This window comes from Pinus tabuliformis, chromosome 1_1 (genome assembly GCF_031772625.1).
Source record: "Pinus tabuliformis cultivar Carrire ecotype Pingquan chromosome 1_1, CPIR1, whole genome shotgun sequence".
NCBI classification, from domain to species: Eukaryota; Viridiplantae; Streptophyta; class Pinopsida; order Pinales; family Pinaceae; genus Pinus; species Pinus tabuliformis.
In genome coordinates, this window is record NC_142297.1 from 97832610 (window position 1) to 97854154 (window position 21545).

Here is a 21545-nt window from a genome sequence, read left to right on the forward strand (position 1 = left end):
TCAAAAAGGTGTTGGCAATTTTGGTAGCCATGGTCAGTATTTTCATCAAAAGAAAAGAAAATTTTAGATTTGAATTAATGAATCCACGAATGTCAAGTTGGCCCCACCAAGATCAAGTCGGCCTGCCAAAAAGTCACATCTATTCGACTGGGCAAACAACTATATATATTAAGCCTATTCACTCTCCTTCAAAGCAGATTCAGATCATATCTTGCACCTCTGTTTTGGTGCAGATATGAGGCTCTGTATCTTGAAGACCTGAGGCAACACATATCTGTGGATTGATGCGAGCTACCTGTGGCACTCTCTCTCTGTGATGCGGACGATCTGTGGCACTGTTTAGTGTGCTTGATGCCAGCTACCTGTGGCACTATCTCTCTGTGATACCAGCTATCTATAGCAGTGTTTTCTGTGGGTTGATGTGAACTATGTGCAGCACTGTCTCTTTGTGATACGAGCTATCTGTAGCACTGTTTTCTGTGGTTTATGCAAGCTACTTGAGGCACTGTCTCTCTGTGATATGCGAGCAATTTGAGGCACTATTCTCTGTTCATGCGAGCTTCTTTGTGGCACTGTTTTCTGTGGTTCATGCAAACTTCTCTGCGGCACATTCTTCTATGGTAAGCAAGCTTCTCTGTCACTTATTATTAGGTAGTATGAGAGCTTTTCTATGGCCCATCTCTGGAGTAAAGAAAAGTTCTGTGGCTCCTTATCTATGTGACTGAGGATGAGGACAAAGAGATGATCTTGACTGATGCACAATTGATGAACTGAACTCTCTAATAAGGAAAGATTATTGGGTTTTCCCCTTCTGGGTTTTGCCATGGCTGCTAGCTTAATTTCTGGTGTCTCTTGTCTCTTGTCTCATTGTGACCTTTAATGCTCTATGGTAGAAATGAATGGTTGAAATTTTTCATGTATAACTGCTTGATAATTGGAATGGTGTAAAGAAGTAATGTTGTATCATTGGAAGTAGTTATCAATTTGAAAAATTGTACTAGTCTTGATTGCACTAGAAAATTGACATGGTATCAGAGCTATCTTCAAGGAAAGAGCATGGCTATCATGAAGGAAAGAGCATTAAGATCACCTATCCAACTAGCAGCCTTGATCTCTGAAAACCCTAAGTAGGCCTAAAGATGTCCTAGTTCAAAGATTCACTGTGAAAGGCTGAATGTCATTTATTGAGATTGATGAAGGTTGAATGTTTATTGAGAAAGGTGTCATCACTTGCAAGAAGAAAGATGAACGAATTCTCTCTACATGAGGAACATTTCGCTATGAAATGATGCGAAGTCTGAGGCCATGTATCTATGGAACTATGCAAAGGTCTGAGGCACCTCACTCTATGGAACCATGCGAAGTTTGAGTAATGCCATGTGGCACAATCTGTAATGTCCCCAAATTTTGGATTACCTAGAGAGGTGGTTAGGAGGGCTTTCTAGAGCTTATGTCAACCCAGTCATAGGAGCAAGATTACTCCATTGGTGGGCCCAAAGGGTTTTAGAGGAGTTTATGGGTCCGACTGGGATCGCTTACCATATTTAATCATTGGGATCAATTCTGCAAGGTTTGCTCTTGGTTTCATTGCATTTTGACAATTTCCATAAAATGGCATTGCTAACAGGTATATTTTAATTAATTATGCTTAAGGTGTTTATTCGGGCAGATTACTTGGAGAAACAACTTAGTGTAATAGCTCGTTGGAATCGGGGTGAAAAAATCTACAACGCAAAATGATAAAAAGGAGGTTTGGGTGGCCGACGTGACCACAAAGGCGAATTAACAATTTTTTGGCATTAAAAGTGACTTTAATTAGTTTATAAAAGTCATTTTCTTAAATAAAGAAAAGGAATGTGCTTTTAAATATTTAATTAGAGGGAAAAGGTGAATTATAAAAAAGGGAAATGAGCGGGTCTCTCCTCATTCATTCGTCCATTTGTGAGTTTGGCGAAAAAGCTCTTGGAGAGAGTTGAAGGAGAAGCTTTGGGTTTTGGACCCCTAGCTGCCATAGCAGACTTCGATGTTGAAATTAGACACCCTAGTTTGGATTTGAAAGTGAAAACACCCAGATTTCACAACTTAGCTTCAATGGAGTAAAAGATTTTCAATGAATATTGAGTTATTAAGGCGATATCAGGTGATTTTATTCACTGATATTGTGTTCTCTACAAATCATCTTTACAGGTGAGAACCATGGACAAATCTGGAAGATTTTCATACCGCGAGAGAAGCCATTAAAGACTACAGACACCAGACCCAAGGAAAAAACAAGTTCCTCTGCCCTAAAGTCAAGATTTCTTACCATGGTGGAGCTCGAGTTTGAGGAAAGAGGCTAGCACGAGTTCCCTGGTCCAAACACTAGAAGGAATGATATTGTGGGATGAATTCCTCAAGGGAAATGCCTGTCGAATTCCCACACTAATATGTTGGTCGAAATGCTTGATTTAGGGCTGAATTTCTGCTAATTGGGTTGATTTCCTCCTTTGTATTAAACCCACAATACTCCTGAGCGTAGAGCTAGACATGTTCATCAAGGAATCAACGGCTGCCAAATCCTTGATCAATCCCAAGCACTTCCCTTTGTTGGAATCAAAAGAATAAAGGTCCTTGTAAGCTCTAGTGATATCAAGTCCCAACCTCTCCATAATCACTTTTGACATCAAATTGTGTGAAGCCGCGGAATCCAGCATAACATTGTGCAATATCTGATCATGCACATTCAGACTAACATAAAAAGGAGGCACATCCCCATCCTGGCTTTTGTCATCAATCTTCAGCCCAAAAATGATAGTTGGATGATCATCAGCTATGTTGACAGTATCAGAAGCTTTATCAATTCTCAGTGCCTTTAAAATTTGAGCTTTGTATTGATCATTTCTCAACAATTCACCAAGGGGAATGGAGATTTTCAACTTTGCAAGCTCAGTCTCAAAATTAAAAGGATTTGGTGCTTTCTTTGCCTCCTTAGGAACAACATCTCTCTTATCTGCAGTCTCCTTTGAAGGATTCTCTTTCCTTTGCAAAATTGTGATCGGAGGGTCTTTCTTTTGGCTGTTGGTGCTTGGCATATCTTTCTTCACATTACCAGTTGGCACATCTTTATTTGTTGTATTATTTCCCGCATCTTTCTTTGCACTACTTCCCACATTTCTACTCCTTAGATTGTACTGTCTTTGGACCTACATAATGGCATTTTGATACCCCTTTCTGTACTTTTCGTATCTAGCCATTATCATGTCATTGTAGGACCGAGCAAGCAACATTTCTTCCTCTTCTGTCATAAGATTTCCACATTGCTCTTGTTCTTCCTCTTACTCGGTCACATAAACAGTCTCCTGCCCATCGCCAAAGCAAAGAATTTGCTCCTATTGTGATTGTTCATCCTCTTCAGCCTGTTCTTCGGCATAGTTCTGGTGAAAAGGTGGTCTTACTTGTTGTTGTGATTGCTCTAGAGTCTAGACCTTTCTACTCCCTTTGCTTGTTTTACATTTTTGGTTGTCCCTGAAAATTTGGATTCTGCATCTAGGGACCAACTTGAGGCTCTCTAACAGTAGCGCGATCAGTTAACAACATCTTTTCCATCATATGTTTATAAAATATTAATTAATTAATAGTTAGCACCCAAAGCAGTTTATAAGCTAGGGGCCTCCCACAAATTGTAATCATCTATCTGTTTTTAATAATAATAAAGATGTATTCGCTAATTCGTTGAGTTAAACTGCTCCATTTGGTATCAGAGAGCCATTATTGCGCTTACTATCTCAACCGCATTTGTTACTCATAAAATTTATTGTCCCTGCATTCTCTAACTCACCCTTCAAAGCCATCGACACCAGCGATTCCGCTGTATACCCACGACTCCCTGTTCCTTTATTCCCTACCACCAATCTGACATGTTGTGTGTGGAGCATGATTGTTCAGAGGTCTTTGTTTCAACCGGATGTATACTCCAGGATGTTTTGTACACCCCTCCACGCGGGGGGGTGCGGGGGGGGCTTGTCCCCCCCGCAGGGGTCCGGGGGCCAGCAGTCCCCTCGCGGGGGCTCGGGGGCAGCGCCCCCGAAGCCAAAAATAAATGTAAAATTGCCTTGTAAAAAGTATAGTAATTTCTAGTCAATCTGGGCCGTTCATTAGGCGGATGATCTGATGGTAGAACTTATGTTTGTTTAGGGTTTTTTGCCCTAGAAGGCAACCCCTCTCTTTGTATGACGGTATTGTATTTGAAGCTGTGTGATAGATGTGTATTCAGTGAGAGCGAGAAACGGAGAGGTGAGACTGTGAGAGAAAACAGAGGATATTACAGCGGATTTGTTGTAGGTTGTGTCTCTTCATTTTGCTGGATAATAGAAAGGAAGGACTGGCTGTTCGGGGTGGACGTAGCCCAAACTGGGTGAACCACGTATATTTGTGTCTCTCTTGTTTTGTGCGTTTTCTGTGTTTATATTTCTGCAATATTTTATGTGTTCCATTGCTCCGTAATATATAATTTTCTAACATGACATCCCTACTGCTTCATCGTGCTCCATCTGGTATCTTCTCCCTTGTCCCCCCTGTCAGACGATGTAGTCATTGTTCGTATTAACTAGCCGCAAACATAATTCATTCCGTAGTCAAACCCTACCGACCGTTCACGTCCGTACCTTCTGCCCTATAGATTATCCTTGGTTATATAATGATAATGTTCGTTAGTCTTAATTATAACGTTGTGTACACTTACATAGTGTATAGTTAATAGTTTTATAGTTATACCCCTTCATAATTATATAACTACATAGTTTAAATTTAACAAAATAATAATAAATATTATTATTATTTAATAAAAAAAATTATTATTATTATTTAAAAAAAATAGTTCAAATTAAAGAAAGGTTAAGCTAGCGGACAAATATACACCCCCACAAACCCGTTCAATGTCATCGATGACAATGACCAATTTCAGAAAAAAAATTGATTGATCTTGAGAATAGGCTTACTAGCCACTCTGATGATTTCAACGAAAAATTAGTCGATCTCGAGAGTAAGGTTACCGAACATTCCGACGATATCAAGAAGCTTCAGGATACGACAAATAGGATAGAACAATAGCTTAGGCATAACCATATCAAATCCGAAATGAATCATAATCAAACAATGACAATGCTGAGCATTTTGTGTGACAAAATGAAGATTACACCCGAACAACTACTCCAAAATGATGGAGGTAATCAACCGCACAATTCATCAAATTCAACAAATTCAGCAGATTCTCATGAAAAAATTGAGTCTCCAAAAAAATCATCCACGCACCATCAAGGAAATAGTAATGCGACTTTTTCAAATAAGCAGCTCTGGAATTTATTCACCAATCAATACCCTCTTTTCGCTCCACCGTTAGCGTGTAAAAATTCTATCACTGCAGCAACTAATTTAATTTTCCTACTTATTCCACAATAAGTTATTTATAAAATTACTTCAATAAACATTAAAATAAATATTGTTGCAGATATCACACTGTAATACAGAAACAAGCATATGCACAAGCATTAACACGTTGACACAGATATTTTGGACAACAGTCCGCGAAAAAACCCAATGTGGGAAAACCGGTGCAGCAAGGGAGGATTTTATTATTCAGCAATTCTTCAGTACAACAGGGTGCCAAACTGGCTTACCCACAGAGAGAAATAATTCTCCAACTCTTCTCCCAATCTTAGCGTCAGCCCAGCTTGTTAGATGATCCAAAATAAAATATTATTATAGGTTATAAAGTTAGAATAAAATAATTATTAACTTAAGATATTAAATTATTAATTATTAATCTAGAATATTTAATTATTAAATGGAGACATTTAGAATTAGAATATTGTTGTAAAAAGATATGACTCTACAAATGTGTCGTATCTTAGGCTCTAATTTAGGAGAATTGTTAGTAAGTTGGTTGAATAGCTTTTATTGTAAATGGACACTTGTTATTTTATAAGTGATCCATAATTAAAGGTAGTTAGGACATTGAGCTTATAAATAGCTCATTGCAAGAGTGTTTTGTTGTTAGAGTGTAAACTCTTGCAAAATTATTATGTAATTTCTTTTCTGATTAATAAAATTGTGTGTCTAAGGACACTTTTGCAATTATTGTGGTATCAGAGCTCCAGTAATGCAGTTGATGTGAGGAGAAGATTCTAGCTCTACAAGTTTTTGGAAAACTCCATTGAATTGACCAGCAAATGATTGGTATGAAAATTGTCCTGTTTTTGTCCAAAAGGAAAAGAAATTATTATTTTATCGATTTTAGATTTTTAAATCTGAAAATTATTATCCAAATTTGCTCCTGTGTCATAAATTTACATTATATGCTCTGCTTCAACACGCTTTTTGGCCTTGATAAGTATATCCTCACCCAACAAAACTAAGCCTGCAACTGATGTTGCTGCAAAAGTAATTGCATTGGTGACAGGAACTACAAGGGAGATTGGGGTGTCCCCCAACATGAAAAAAACCATATCCAAGTTGGTCTTTGAAAGAGGAAAAATATTGTTGATCTTGCTTCTTTAAGCTAACATCTCTAATTAGTGCATCATATTCCTTCCTGAAGCCTTTCTAGGCAATCCTTAAGTTCTTTACTCTTCTCCCTCGACTTTGGGCTTGGAAGTACAAAGCTGGCACCGGCCAGCAGATGAGAAAACTTTGGTCTTCGAGAAGGTTCTATTTGAAACCATATACCTCTGATTGTCGTGTAAGGAACTTCGTCGAAAAAGACATATTTTCCTGCAGATGAGAGAATTTTGGTAGAATCTGTATTTGCCAGTGACACTGCCAATTCCAAAAACTCCCGAATGGCAAGATTGCTCTTCAAGACAAGGCCATAAGGCTGAATTGATTCCTCCATATCGTCTAACTCAAAGCATACTCTTCATGACATTTATCAATGTTCCTGTAAATGTCCTTTGAGAATGAAGCCCCAACCTGCACCCGCTTTTATTGGTGATGGACAGAGATGAGATGTATAGAGAAGTGATCTCTACCGTCCCTGCATAGATCTTAGCCTTTTGTTTATCTTTTCAGATTGTCAAAGGTATGGACAAACAAATTATTATTTCAAACAAGAGAGGGATGTCAAAAATTATTGAGCAACTATACCGCAAAGCCAGCGTGAAGCCCGCAAAGCACGCAAGCTCGAGCGTCTCTATTGAATTCTGAAAATCTTTCACATCGCATAATCCTCCAACAATTTCCATGGTCGTTGCCCCTTGCTCCTACAGATACTAATTGCAATCAAACGCAACACAAATATACCAAAAATAATTTCGGGATTTGGAGTTCGAATCTTCCAAAATTGGCAGCTTCATCTCGAGAGAGAATGCATGAAGAATAAGGACCAAAGGCCCTATACAGAGTAGAAGAGGTCTAGGATTCACACCGCTACCTCGCCACCAATGGCCTTCATGCATACAACCTCATGTTTACAGCGTTGGGAAAGTAAAATGTTTTTATTTGAAAAGTTGGTAAAGTAAAGTTTTTTTTTAATCACTCTTATAGAGTAATTTTCAATTTTGCAATTAAATGGAGAGATAAGGTATATATATTTTGTAATATTTGTGGAGTACTAAGGTCTTTTGTAATTTTTTGAAGTAATAAGGAGATTCCATTTGTAGCTTTTTATTTTGGGAGAGAAGAGTGACATTGTAACTCAAGGTAATTTTTTACTTTGAGGGGGGGTAGAGTACAATTTTGCATCAAATGTTGCAAAGATTGTAAATTAGTCAAATTCTGAAAGATTTCTTTGTAAATATTTGAGAAATTGACTAGAGCCAAGTGCAAAGCTCAGTGATTTTTCTCCTGTTCCAACAACTATACGAGGGTCAAGGCCAAGCCCCAATAGATTGTTTTTGCGTAGTGTGTTGCATGTTGTGTTTCCCATCTTGATATTTTTTTCTGAGCTTGATTCTTGGTGTGAAGCTTCAACACTACAATGTCAAAGTTGATTAATTTGTTTTCTGATTCCAACAAACTTTAAGGCACAAAATCTTACAAAACATGGCAACGCCTCATCGAAAGCACTCTCATTTATAATGAACTTTGGCATGATATATGTGATGGTGACATTAAGCCCAATAAACCCACAGATGCAGCTGCACTAGCAAAATGGGAAGTTAAGAATGCCAAAGCATTAGCTCTCATTAAATCTCATGTTAATGATGAAATGTATGTCCATATAGAAAATGCTACAGATGCATGGTCTGCTTTGCAAATTTTTAAAGACTTCTTTGATACTCAGCCTAAATCAAAGAAATTTGATCTACAATTAAAATTGTTGCAACAAAAATTGACTGAAGGAGGTGATGTCCTTGAATACATCTCCAGACTTAAGAATATTAAGCAGGAAATCATTAATGTTGGTTTTCAAGCAGTAGATGATAGTTTTATGGTCACAATTTTAATTGTTGGACGTCCTATTTCCTACACATATTTTTTGGAAACTCTACAATTAACTGGAAAGTTAGAGAAGCTAAAGTTTGATGAGCTCCGAGAAATGTTGACCCAACATAACCTTTGGGAAGAAGAAGAAAGTTGGTGAAGATGTTTTTTTCACAAAGGCCAACACTAGTAAGTCATCAACTGACAGTTCTAGAAGCAGAGCTAGAGGGAATTTCAATCAGAATCAAGTAGCACATAATGTACAAAGTCGTGGTCGAAGCCAAAGCCGAGGAAACAACTTTAATAGTGGCAACAGTTCAGGCAGGAGTAATTTTCAAGGCAGAGGAAACAGTCAAGGAAGAGGCTAGTTTCAAGGAAGAGGAAATAATAATCAAGGTAGAGGACAACCTCAAAACAGAAGTCAAAGAAGAGGCAGAGGATAGTCTCCAAGAAGAGGAAGATACTTAATTCAAATTGTGTGTCGAAGATGTAACAAAGTTGGATATTATGTTGAAGATTGCCGAACTTCTATTGATAAAATCCCCAAGTTTCATCAGCACAGCACAATTTGCAAATGATCAAGATGATGATAGTTCAAAATATGTCTTTACTTCTTCGTCGGCATTACAACTTTCCTCCCATCTTAAAAGTGATTATGAAGATGCTTGGATCTTGGATTCAGGGGAAACTCAGCACATGACTTGTCGACGTGACTTCTTTTGGAATTTTCAAGATTGCCAACTTAATTCCATCTTTCTTGCAAATGATACAAAACATACTCCTTATGGAAAAGGTGCAGTTAAAGTTTCTCTCCCTAGCGTTGGAAAAAAAATGATTTCAAATGTATGGTATGTACCAACCTTTAAGAAAAATTTGTTATCTTTAGTCACGATTCGACAAGCACGACATCAAGTAATTATGGAAGATGGCTTAGTTAAGATTAATTCAGTCAAACAAAGCTTGCAAACTGTGATGACAGGTTATAAAGATGGAAAATTGTTAAGGATGAAAGGAACAATTATTCCAAGGCATTTTGACTGTGCAGGGGCAGTGACTACAAGAATTTCACCTATAAGATTGTGGCATGTAAGATATGGACATTTAAATTTTGATAGTCTTTCTCAATTGCAAAAGCAAGGGATGGTTAAGGGACTTCCAACTTTCAAAAAGGAAAATGCAAAATGTGAAGCTTGCATTTATGGAAAACAAAGTCGAGAAGGTTTTCCAACAAGTTCATGGCGTGCAAAAGAGGATGCTGCAACTAGTTCACAGTGATGTTTGTGGACCACTACAAACTTCATTCAGTGGTTGCAAATATTTCTTACAATTCATTGATGATTTCAGTAGAATGACTTGGGTTTATTTCTTGAAGCAAAAGTCAGAAGCATTTGAAAAGTTTAAAATTTTAAGCCAAAGAAAAGATAGGCACTCTGAGGACAAATAATGGGGGAGAATTGACTTCAAATGTATTCAAAACTTATTGCAGTGATAATGGCATAAGAAGACATCTTACAAATGTTTACACTCCACAACAAAATGTAGTAGAAAGAATGAATCACACCTTATTATGAACGGCGAGATCTATGTTAACTTTCAAAAAGTTAAGTCCAACATATTGGGCATAAGCAATTCATACAACTATCTACTTAAGAAACAAATCTCCTACTGCCTCTTTAGACAGAATCACACCTTATGAAGCTTGGTTTGGTTTTAAACCTTGAGTTAAACATCTTAGGGTTTTTGGATCAGTATGCTATGCCTTAGTTCCGAAAGAAAAAAGAATTGAGCTTTCCTCAAGAAGTTTGAAATGCACCATGATTGGATATTCAGATGAGAAGAAAGGGTACCGTCTTTTGACCAGTGGAAAATTTATTGTGAGCAAGGATGTAATATTTGATGAACAAAGAGTAAGAGTGCTGAATAAATAGAAAGTCTTCTTCAAAAGTTAGAAACTAAAGGCAGTCAAAGAAAAGGAAATATGCAAAGTCAACCAAATTCACCAAATTGGTATGAACTTGATTTTCCTTCATCTGAAGATGATTCATCCAGTCCATCTACTTCAACAACACCATCTGGATCTTCTAGCAGTTCATCTGCATCTCCAAGCAGCAGCAGTTCTTCAAACAGTGATTCTCCACCTCCAGAATCTTCAACTGATCGACGAACATCAGTTTACATTAATCCTCTTTACAATGATGGTGACTTTTCAAAATCTCAAACAAGTGAGCATCAACTACCAAAATGGGCAGTTCAACTTTTGAAAGATGTAAGGCCTGATGAGCAGAATAAAACAGGAACAAGGAAGTCACACAAAAGTGAAGGAAATTTTGCCTTGCTAGCAAATGATTTTACTGAACCTTCCACATACAAAGAAGCAGTAAAACATAAAGAATGGCAATAGGCTATGATTGAAGAATATCGAGCAGTAATTGATAACAACACTTGGAAACTTGTTGATTGTCCTCAAAATGTTAAACCCATCGGATGCAAATGGGTTTACAGAATTAAGTACAACCAAAATGGAGCACTTGAAAAGTATAAAGCAAGACTAGTTGCTAAAGGTTTTGCGCAGCAGGAAGGCATTGATTATGAGGAAACTTTTGCTCCTACAGCTAAATGGAACATCATCCAATTAACACTTGCATTGGCTGCTCAAAAAGGATGGAAAGTTCATCAAATGGATGTAAAAAGTGCTTTTCTCAACGGGGATTTATAGGAAGAAGTATATATGACACAACCACCAGGTTTTGAAATTGAAGGGCAGGAACATAAAGTCTGCAAATTGATCAAAGCTTCATATGGGTTAAAACAAGCTCCCCAAGCTTGGTATGCAAAAATGGATGCATACCTTAGGAAAGTTGTTTTTCAACGAAGTGAAACTGACAATACTTTGTACGTGCGACAACAAGGTAAATATTTGGTGATCCTTGTTATATATGTAGATGGTTTGATCATTACTGGAAACAATGATGATCATATTGCACAAGTGAAAACGGAGTTACATGCAAGTTTTAAGATGACAGATTTGGGATTACTTCACTACTATCTTGGAGTTGAAGTCTTCCAACATCCACATCATATTTTCATTTCTCAAAGTAAGTATGCAGTAGAGGTTCTTCAACAATTTGGAATGCAGGATTGCAAACCTATTCTTACCGGCATGGAGCAAAACTTGAAACTTTCAAAATTTGAGGGGGGGAATGGTGGACAGCACTACTTATAGACAGTTGATTGGCAGCTTGACTTATTTGACAAACACTTGCCCTGATCTATCTTATGCAATCAGTGTTCTTTCACGTTTTATGCAGGAACCACAAGACAACCACTGGAATACAACGAAAAGAGTTCTTCGATATATCCAAGGAAGAAAAGATTTTGGTCTTCTTTACACAAAGACTAAAAACTTTGTACTTGGTGCATTTTGAGATGCTGACTTTGCTAGAAGTATTGATGATCGAGCATCAACATCAGGTTATTTAATGAGCATGGGGTCAGCAGCAATGTCTTGGAGTTGTAAGAAATAAGCTACAGTGGCCACTTCTTCAGGAGAAGCAGAGTACATTTCAGCATGGGAAGCAGCATGTGAAATTGTTTTAATATCTCCCAAACTGTTTATAATCTGCCCAAACCCTTTTTGGGTATTAGAGATCTCATGTGCCTTATAGCCTCTCCACCAATTTTCGTGGCTAGAGCACACCCGATGCTACCCCAAATCAACATAGTGATGTATCAACGAAGATAAAAAAATCGAGTGTTGGACACCTAATCCTCTAAGGGTTGGTGTTGAAGCCAAATAGACTAAGGAAGTCCAAGAGACCTTAGGATGTGGAACCCAATGGTCACACGAATGTATTATAAATGTATATCATTGTCAAATAATAGATGTACTCTCCTGCTTATCTTTAATATTTTGTTGGTGCCATGTGTGTGTTTGACATGGTATCAGAGCAGACGATCTCCTGCCCTGCTCTAGTGTGAGCCACCTATTTTTGTGGTCTTTGTAAACCAATGCTCTCCTCTTGATTATGTCTTTCTAAGCATTTGTTAGAATAGAGGTTGTTACCTCTATCAGCTCTGCCATTCCTCTGTTGTGAGCAGACCTGCCCCTACAACTGCAAAGAGGAATATTGCCAGACTTGTCCCTCTCTACCAATGCAACGCTCTAACACTCTCTGTCAGTTTCATGGTCCCACTTAGACTTGTTCTTGCAAACCAACGGAAGTTGTGCGCTCTTTCTTTATTCCTCGTTCAAATGTTACCTCTACATTTTAGTTGTACATTAATTCCAAGTAGAATAATCAATAATGCATGTTGTTGGGCTCTCTAAAAGGCTTGATGAAGTCCGTAAGTGCCAAAATGATGAATTGGACTTCAAAAAGAAATGGACAAGGGGTTGGACCCTTATTCTCCACATAATAAACATGTGGTGCTCTCAAAGACTGCGAGGGCACGCAAGTGACCTCATGGGTCTCCAAGAAAGTCGAAGACACTTGTAGACCAGCTGTAAGGGCTTAGATGATGGTGTAAGTGATGCCACATCAGCATACAAGTCTTGGGTCATCTGCCAAGTGCATGGTACAACTATGGGGCTGGTTAGACAAAGGTGAACCAGGTGCATCTTCCTCGTCCAATAGGTGAATCTCGAGCAATCTTTGAACATCTCTAAGGATCCATGGAGTGTTGTCTACTACTATGGAGGTCCATGGCTCTCAACACACACTTTACATGTGGCAATGTAGCCCTTTGGAGGGTTAGGGCCCCATATAAGGAGACTGAACCCAAGACGGAGACCCCTTTGCAATCTTACATAAGATCCAAAGTGTCCCCTAGCCTTCTAGTACAACAAGTCATCAAGGAAATCGCGTAAAAAAGCTTACAAGCCATAGACAATAGGTGGGAACTTCAGAATGGCATGCCCTTCCATAATGGGCTTTAACTTGTGCTAATGTCTCCAAGCTCCAAATGGGGTTAACCAAGTATCCCATTAGGTGGTTTCTGCTTCTAAAGGGGATAATATGTCCAAGGTACATCCTTCAAAAGGTGGTGGCATGTGATAAAGAGATGAACGGAGTAGGGAATGAAATGGGGCAGCCCTGGGCCACATGTTGCGGTACAAAGGTAGCTAGTAAAAGGGAAGTCCACACTTATGTATCTAATGTATAGGAGGGAGCAATCATGGTACATGAGGTGCCTCGGCCTTAATTTTTCCACCCTTCTTTATATGTCTTTTGTCTTTTATGATTTTTCTTTAATTAACTGCTCGGGGCTTAAGGGATAAGAGCATAATGCATGAAATGTAGCAAAGGATACCCCTTTTAAGGTAGGGCAGTTCATTGCCCACGAGGGGTTGGGACAACCATGGGTTCCTAAATGATAAAGGAGGCTCATCTAGGGCCTAAAGAAACCAAAGTGATGGTCATGGAAGGGGGTAGAGCTCATATAATGGATTTTTCCCACCTGTTAAATGTGCTTGTCCCGGCTATTTTTTACATTTTGCAGTACAATTTCCTTTTGAATGTGGTCAATTATGCTTTTTCTTTTCTTTTTAGTTGCATCAACCTTTGGGCATCATTCCAGGCCCAACCCAAGGTGTGGGCAAAGAGAAGGGAGGGGAAGGTTAACCCTATTTTGACCTAGTGAAGGAATGTGAACCCAGGTGGGAGGATAGATGAACGGGGTTGAAATGAGTAGAAGGGGAGTTATATATCTGCATCAGGAAGTGGGACCACGCAACCAAAATCAGGGTTTCCCATGTAGCACCATCCCTAAACCCCAAAGGTCAGTAAAAGAGATCCCATGGGACTAAGGTTCAATGTTAACACATAAACTCACAAGAAAAAACACAATGTTAGCCACTTTTGCAATGAAAATGCTAGGAACAAGTAACAACAAAATATAGAGCTATGAAAACACTTATGCACTTTATGTTCCAATGATCCTTTTATGAGCAATAGGTGACTATCATGACAGCAGTAAGAAAGTTATGACAGAAATAAAGAAAACACCTTAGATCCAAGAGATAATAAGCCAAAAGTGACTAGATAGGATCAGTGAAATGCCCAACAACTTGCCAAAGTAAAATAGTGATTTTTAGCCCAAATTAAGATGCAGTATTCAGCAAAATTCCAGATCTGATCTATTTCTTACAGCAGTAGGAAAAGATGAAAACGGTGAACTATCTATGCTACAACAAGCTGCCAAAACATGGTCAAAACTTGGAAATGTTTGCCAAAACTGAAAACTTAACTTTTTGAGCCCTTTTAGATGTGATATTCAGAAAATTTCAGGTCTGATTTCCAGCAATCAAAAAATCAGATCTAGGTTAGATGATGAATGCTCAAGTGGCAAAAATTTAGGAAAACTCAAATTTTGTAATTTCAAGTTATTTTGATCAATTTAAATGTGTTTTAGAGCACTTATGTCACTCTTATAAGATAAAATTCACAGCATAAGTAAAACAGTGAGACAACGAGCGTCTAGAGAGCAAACCCTAGGCCCAAGGCCTTGAAGGTCCCGTGGTCAAAATTAGCTAAAACTTTGGGATCAAGTTGCTACCTGAACAATAGATTCTTTGAGGCTCAAAACATGCAAAACCACCGAGTATTCAGTCCAAAAAAATCAGAGATAAATTTAGGGCAACTTAAGGCTAAGGAGGGCCAACACTAGGCCTAATAGGGCTACCATTGAGGACAAAGGAAGCTAGGAGGTTGCGGAAAAGGCAAAGGAAGGCAGAAGAGGCCAAGAAAAGGCTAATGCAAGAGGAAGGAAGCCCTAGAGTGCTGGACGGCTAGGGAAAAAAGCCTTCAAAGGGTTGTCGTGGACCCCACAAGGGCCAAGTCCTGAGGAAAGAGGGCGCAGAAGGAGGCCGATGCCTCTAGGCCTCACAGCCAGGCCTAGAAGGCCTTAAAACCATGACGTTGGGCCCACAAGGGAAGGCTAAAGCCCTAAAAGGTTGGCGTTGGCCCTTTGGAGGACTTAAAGGATGACAAAGAGGCTGAAAAAGGCTGACGCAGGCCAAGGAAGCGAGACGTTGGCCCTAGGAAGGCTAGATCCAGGCCCGGGGGGCCTAAAAAAAAATGAAACCCTTGTTTCAGAAAATAAAATAAAATTAACTTTATATATATATATATATATATATATATTGTTCCAGATTTAAATTTTGCTGCAAATTTCTCAATGGTTGGCCCTACAAAAAAATTCTAGACACTAGATCCTACCCTCAAGGGTCTAGATATAGCTCTGCTTCAACCTCTTATCTTGATTTCACATGCAAAAATGAAAATAAAAAACCCTAACCCCAAATATATATTAAATCTTAAAACCCCAAAACCCAAATTAGCAAAAATAATTTACAATAATATACAAATATACAAGGGTTTTGAAAAAAAAATTGAGAAATAAAATAAAAAAAATATGGCTATTTTTTTATAAATGGCTAAGAATACTTTAGAAGCCCCATGCACACTATATTTGTGATCCAAGCAAAGTTGGTTCCTGGTCACAGTTTGTGAACTTGGAGACCAAGGGCTGAAGTACCTGCAAACACTATGTATTTATCTCAAGGCAATCTGTTAATCATATGGCGAATCAAATCACCTAATATTAGCCCAAAACTATCAATAAAATGATTTTATCTCCATCTAATGAAAAACAAACCTTAACATTTATCAGCACAACATAGAAAAGCTCATAGTCAGTACATACCACAAATCAATGAACATGGAACACCTTGAAGTGCACCCCAAAGTCTTTATTATGATACAAAAAATAGTTCCCAACAAAACAATACTTTACATGAATGCTTCAGCAGCAATTTCTTAGCAAGAAATCAGATCCCTGAAGACTCAAATGACTCTCTAATTTATAGATAAATCCTCCAAGTGAAAAATAACGGCTAGTTTGCTTGATCCTTGTCAAAATAATCTCGGTCGTCGAAAAATACTTGTTCATCTTCTAATATAAGTCGTTGAATTTTTATTTTTGAGGAATTTTCGAACTTATCATTTAATTCCATTTTTATTAGCTCAAAATTAATTATTTTGAGCTACTTTACTAAAAAATTTGACTTTGGCTTAACCGCCATGATCCAAAGGTCCAATTTTTCTTGAAATATTCAATATTCCCTTGGTGGAGGACCTCCATGTGAAAATTCCACAAACTAAAATCCTATTGCAACAACTAGTATTATTTCTCCTAATTGTTAATTAATTTAACAATTTATTTGCTACAACAATTATTGACTTGGAAAGAGGAGGCTGACCTAGTCCTTAGAGGTGTATTTCATCTTCAAATGGCTACTTTATGTTGAATTTCCACGACCTTGGGTCTAGGATAGAATCTTAAAATCTCTGACGCTACAAAACCAAGAATCACAATGGTACTACTTTGCACAGCAGAATATAAACATCAGTAAATCTACTAGTGCACAGAATATAGACAATTTTTTACAATTTTTAACCCAACTTCATTATATTAATCAAAATATAATACAACAATATAGGGCTCTCGTACTAGGGATAATGACCCTCGTACATCCACTGATACAAGACACAAAACTAGGTCTTGGTGTCAGTACATCGACAACCAATCTGTCCTCAATAAGATACTTTAACCATCTCCCTAATGTAGCGCACTGTCTTAGCTCCTCTCGGTCGTGCCTTGTACCTACCTGATCCTTGGGCTCCCACTCTGCAACTCCTGCCTCTATCAATGCTCCAAGTCCATCTGGCCACTAAACCTCAACTATCCAATCTACTCACTAATTCTGCCTTAGTCCATCAAAGGCACAACACATCAAGACTCATGTCGAGTTGTTTATAGCTCCACTTGTGAACAACTCTCAACTGCCCACTGCTACTCCTCAGTTACTCAGGGCCTTCAGCCCACTATGGTCTTCCTGTGCTACACCGATGAAGACCAACATAGGGCACAAAGGGTTGCCACCTATCACTACAAGATGTTCATCTCCCACAATGAACATGAGCTAGGAGGACTTACCATCATCTGTTGTAGAAGTCCTTCTCCACACACAAGTCTTGGACTCCACAACTGCTCCACTAGTTCATCAACCCTTGAGCTCAACAACTGCCACTCTAGCAACTTCCTTTTTCCATCAAGGTGTTGCACACCGGGCTCCAACTTGGACACTATCACGTTGTCCTCTAGCAAACCATATGTTGATTTGTGTAGCTTGGGAGGTACTCCAAGCCCTAGGGTTTGGGGTTTGGAGGGCAAAGCACCACAAGGGTCACTTTTGGGCTTGGAACCTAAGCATGGGGTTTTGCACCCATTAGGATTTGGGCCAAAACCATGATCAATTTGAGCACGAGAAAATTTTAGGTAATAGAGATTGGCGTGTCGATTCCAACGCTCCAAAGATCACTCAAATCAAAGCTCTAGAAACAAAGATATGAATTTTTGAAGATGACAATTAATTATGGACAGTCAAGTCATGCAGGCTTGGTCCAAGGGACATGTCTCTTCATCAATTCGTGGAGCCCTTGTTTATGTGTATACGTACAAGTTGAAGTAGAGGTTATTTCCAGTATTGCGAAAATCGCGATATTATCACGATAACAATAAAAAATCGCGAGTTTTTCAAAATCTCGATATTATCGCCCGATTACTACGCGGTTTTTTCCCAAAAAATCAGTGAAAAAATCGCGCTAACTTCAAAAAATCCCGAAAATTTCGAAGTTATTGCGATTCGATGAGAAGTTATTGTGGGAGTGGCAGACAGCGCATTTTTATAAGAGAAAACACGATTTTTTTTGTCATTTTGAACAGATAGCGGCATGGATTGAGAGCTGAGGAGGAGAGGAACCCTGAAGGCATCTACTAGGGCAGAGGAGGAGGAAGCTTAGAGATTTTAGCATCCCAAACAAGAGAACTTCATCTTTGGATCAAATTTCTCCAACAAACCGTGGTTTCTAGGTATGGGAACCAAATTTGGCCATTTTGTTTTGGTTTTTTTATTGTTTTTGCTTGGGTTTCTATAACCCATTGTTTATCAAAGTTTTTTGAGTGGATTTGATGGTGTTTTTTTCATTTTTGTTGCATGAGAGAGTTCATTTTGGATTAGTTGAGGTTTTCTTGTTTGTTAAATTGTCAAAAATTCAATGTGTTGTGTCATGTATGTAATTCTTTTTTAATTTTTGTAACTTGCAATTCCTATTGTGCCATAGGTTCAACTTCAAAGTTCAAACTTCATCTTACGTTAAAACTCAAGAGTTCAACAAAGTTACAAACATGCCAACGAAATTGGACCTCTATGGGAATTTGATGAACCTGATGGAGGGTTTGATAGATTGAACTTGTCTTGCAAGTTGTGTGGGCAGCATATGTCAAGGGGGGTTTATAGATTGAAGTATCACCTTGCACAAATCCCTGGACATGATGTAAGACCTTGCGAAAATACAAATGCAGAAGTCATCCAAAGAGCCATGAGATCATTAGAGGAATTAGAGCAAGAGAGAGTGGCCAAAGCAGAAATGAAGAAGCAACTAGCAAGGAGAGTGTTAGACTCAGATGAGTATGGCATTGGTTCTACTTTAGCATCAATGTCTATCAGTGTATATAATATCGTCGATATTCGGAAATATCGCGATATTTTCAGGGAGACGAGATATCGCCGAGAAAATATCGCAATAATTTGTCTCCCCAAAAATATTGCGATATTTTGTCTCCCCAACTCCATATCACGATATTTCCGAAATATCAGCGATATCTCGGGGAAATATCGCGTGACAAGCTAAAATATCGTCGGGAGACAGAGAAACATGTCGTAACTTAAATTTCATTACCCTGGGTGATGCCCTGGCATCCTCTAACTGTTTTCCCTTGGTCACATGACAAACTCAAAAATTTTGAATTTAATATTCTCTGTTCTTAGTTCTATGGTTCTTTCTACCTATCTTTAATTGATAATGTCAAAATCAAAAGCAATGAGTTTGCTTCAATGCATATTAATTGGAGTTTCAATCCATATCCAGAACTTGCGTCTTACATGCTCTATATCATTTCTATTTTTTTCATAAAGATGATTAAATGCTGATTGGTATTATAATTTTATCCTTTTGCTTTATTACTGGTATTTTTCTCGTCTGGAAGGAAGTAATAGGTATCTAGAATTTAGATTTAAGGAGAATTTGAGAACCATCAGCTGCTCGATGGATGCTATCAATAGAAGCATATATTGAAAGAATGAATATCTCAGAAAATATAGCCAAATATTTTTCTGGAATAAACTGAATTGTGCTTTCCAAACAAGATGAGAAAGTACAATTGTGATGATATTGAACGCTCTGATGATTCTATGGAATGTTGTGATAGTATAAGTATTGACATTTGGGATTAATGGCACAATAGCTGACATTAGCACATGCCTTGTGTCTCCACACAACGAGTAGTGCAGTCCTCTCATACCATAGAGAGCACCCGGTAAGTGTGGACTTGTGTTTGAGCCCTCAGTCTCACCAGCTTAAATTTGAAAGGAAAACAAACAATGCAGATCTTTTAACCAGGGAAAACTAATTTCTGTTGCATTTGTCCAATAATTTGTCTCACACTTTCATTTCTCCTGCTGTTAAAGGTTGTTAGGTTCACAAAACATGATTTTATTTTTCAATTTTACCTTTGAGGTATTGTTGTCATGGAACTGTATAATTGTTTTTGTCTTCAAAGATTGCTGGGAAATGGGGGTAAGGACCTTTTCTTTTTCAAGGGAAACCCTGCAGAATCCCTCACTCTTCCCTGTGATATCTGGATGGAGGGTGGCTCAACTGTCAGTCACAATAGTGGCTGGTAGCCCTGAGGGACTTACCTGATTTGAACCTATGACCTATCGCTTCCCCATTGGAAATATGCCTTGGGTATGGGCTATAACTGTCTGAGCTAACCCTTGGGCTTAATCAGGATAAGAACCCATATCTAGATTCAAGGCATTTGTCCTTCGTGAAAATGTTTAACTTTTGCCTCTATTTATCCTAATTGTGCTGATGTCATGTTGCTACATTGTAAGGTAGCACAATTTCCAACCTACATGGTTGGAAGACTAAAGAGGGGATTGAGAGACTAAAGAGGATGCCCAAACGCAGATGCAAGTGTGGCTAGTGGACAAATGAATCCAGATTAAACATAAAACTCGTTTCCTTCCCTTTTCAATGCTGCTTACGACAATGAATTGATTTATTAGATCCTTCAGTGCTGGTTTTCATTTGTCAATTAGGTCCTTCAGTGGTGGTTTTCATTTGTTTTGAACCTTATGGCTTGGTTTTCATTTCTCAGATAAGATAAACCTGTGTGAGAACACATAACTGACAGCACTGTACATTTGACTTTGTTTCAAAGCTTCTGTATAGGCTATAGCTAATTGAACCTCCTTGCTACACACCTCCATAAACTTTTTCCTTCTTTGTTATGCATTTTGCAATGACAGTCATTATGACCGTATTAGAACCTTCTGTATAGTAAAAGAATGCTGAATTCGTTTAGAATGAGCAAACAGCTCAATCATAATACAGAGATATTTACAATAATAGAAACATCCAGTTTCTATGTAGAATATAGAAACACTCAGTTTCATCAAAGAAACTGCTAAAAGAATATAAATAGCAACAGCTAAAAGGAATGAGCATTAAATGCTAAATAGGAATATTCTAATATATTCTAATACCCTCCCTTAATGCTCAATCTATTTACAACACCAATAGACCCTCTGAATTTTACAAATTTATCAGGACCAAGAGGCTTGGTGAAGATGTCGGCGGGCTGCTCTGTTGTGGGAACATATTGCAACTGAACTGAGCCGTCTTCAACAAGCTGGCGAATGTAGTGGCAATGAGTTTCCACATGCTTTGTTCGTTCATGAAAGACAGGATTCTTGGCAAGTTTGAGCACTCCCTGATTATCACAAAACAAAGAAGTAGGCCCTGTCTGGGAAACATGCATATCTGCCAGCATACGTCGAAGCCAAACTGCCTCACAGGATGCCTTAACTGCTCCCCGATACTCGGCTTCTGTTGAGGAGAGAGCCACTGCCTGTTGCTTCTTACTAGTCCAAGTAACAGCACCGGATCCTAGATTAAACACATACCCAGCTGTAGATTTACGGTCATCAACCGAACCGGCCCAGTCAGAATCAGTGTAAC

At 38.4% G+C, this 21545-nt stretch overlaps 1 protein-coding gene across 4 annotated transcripts in view; it reads right to left on the reverse strand.

Moving 5' to 3' along the window:
* Positions 1-21545, reverse strand: part of LOC149211835 (uncharacterized) — a 299240-nt gene that overhangs the window by 107641 nt on the left and 170054 nt on the right. The window lies entirely within an intron of this gene.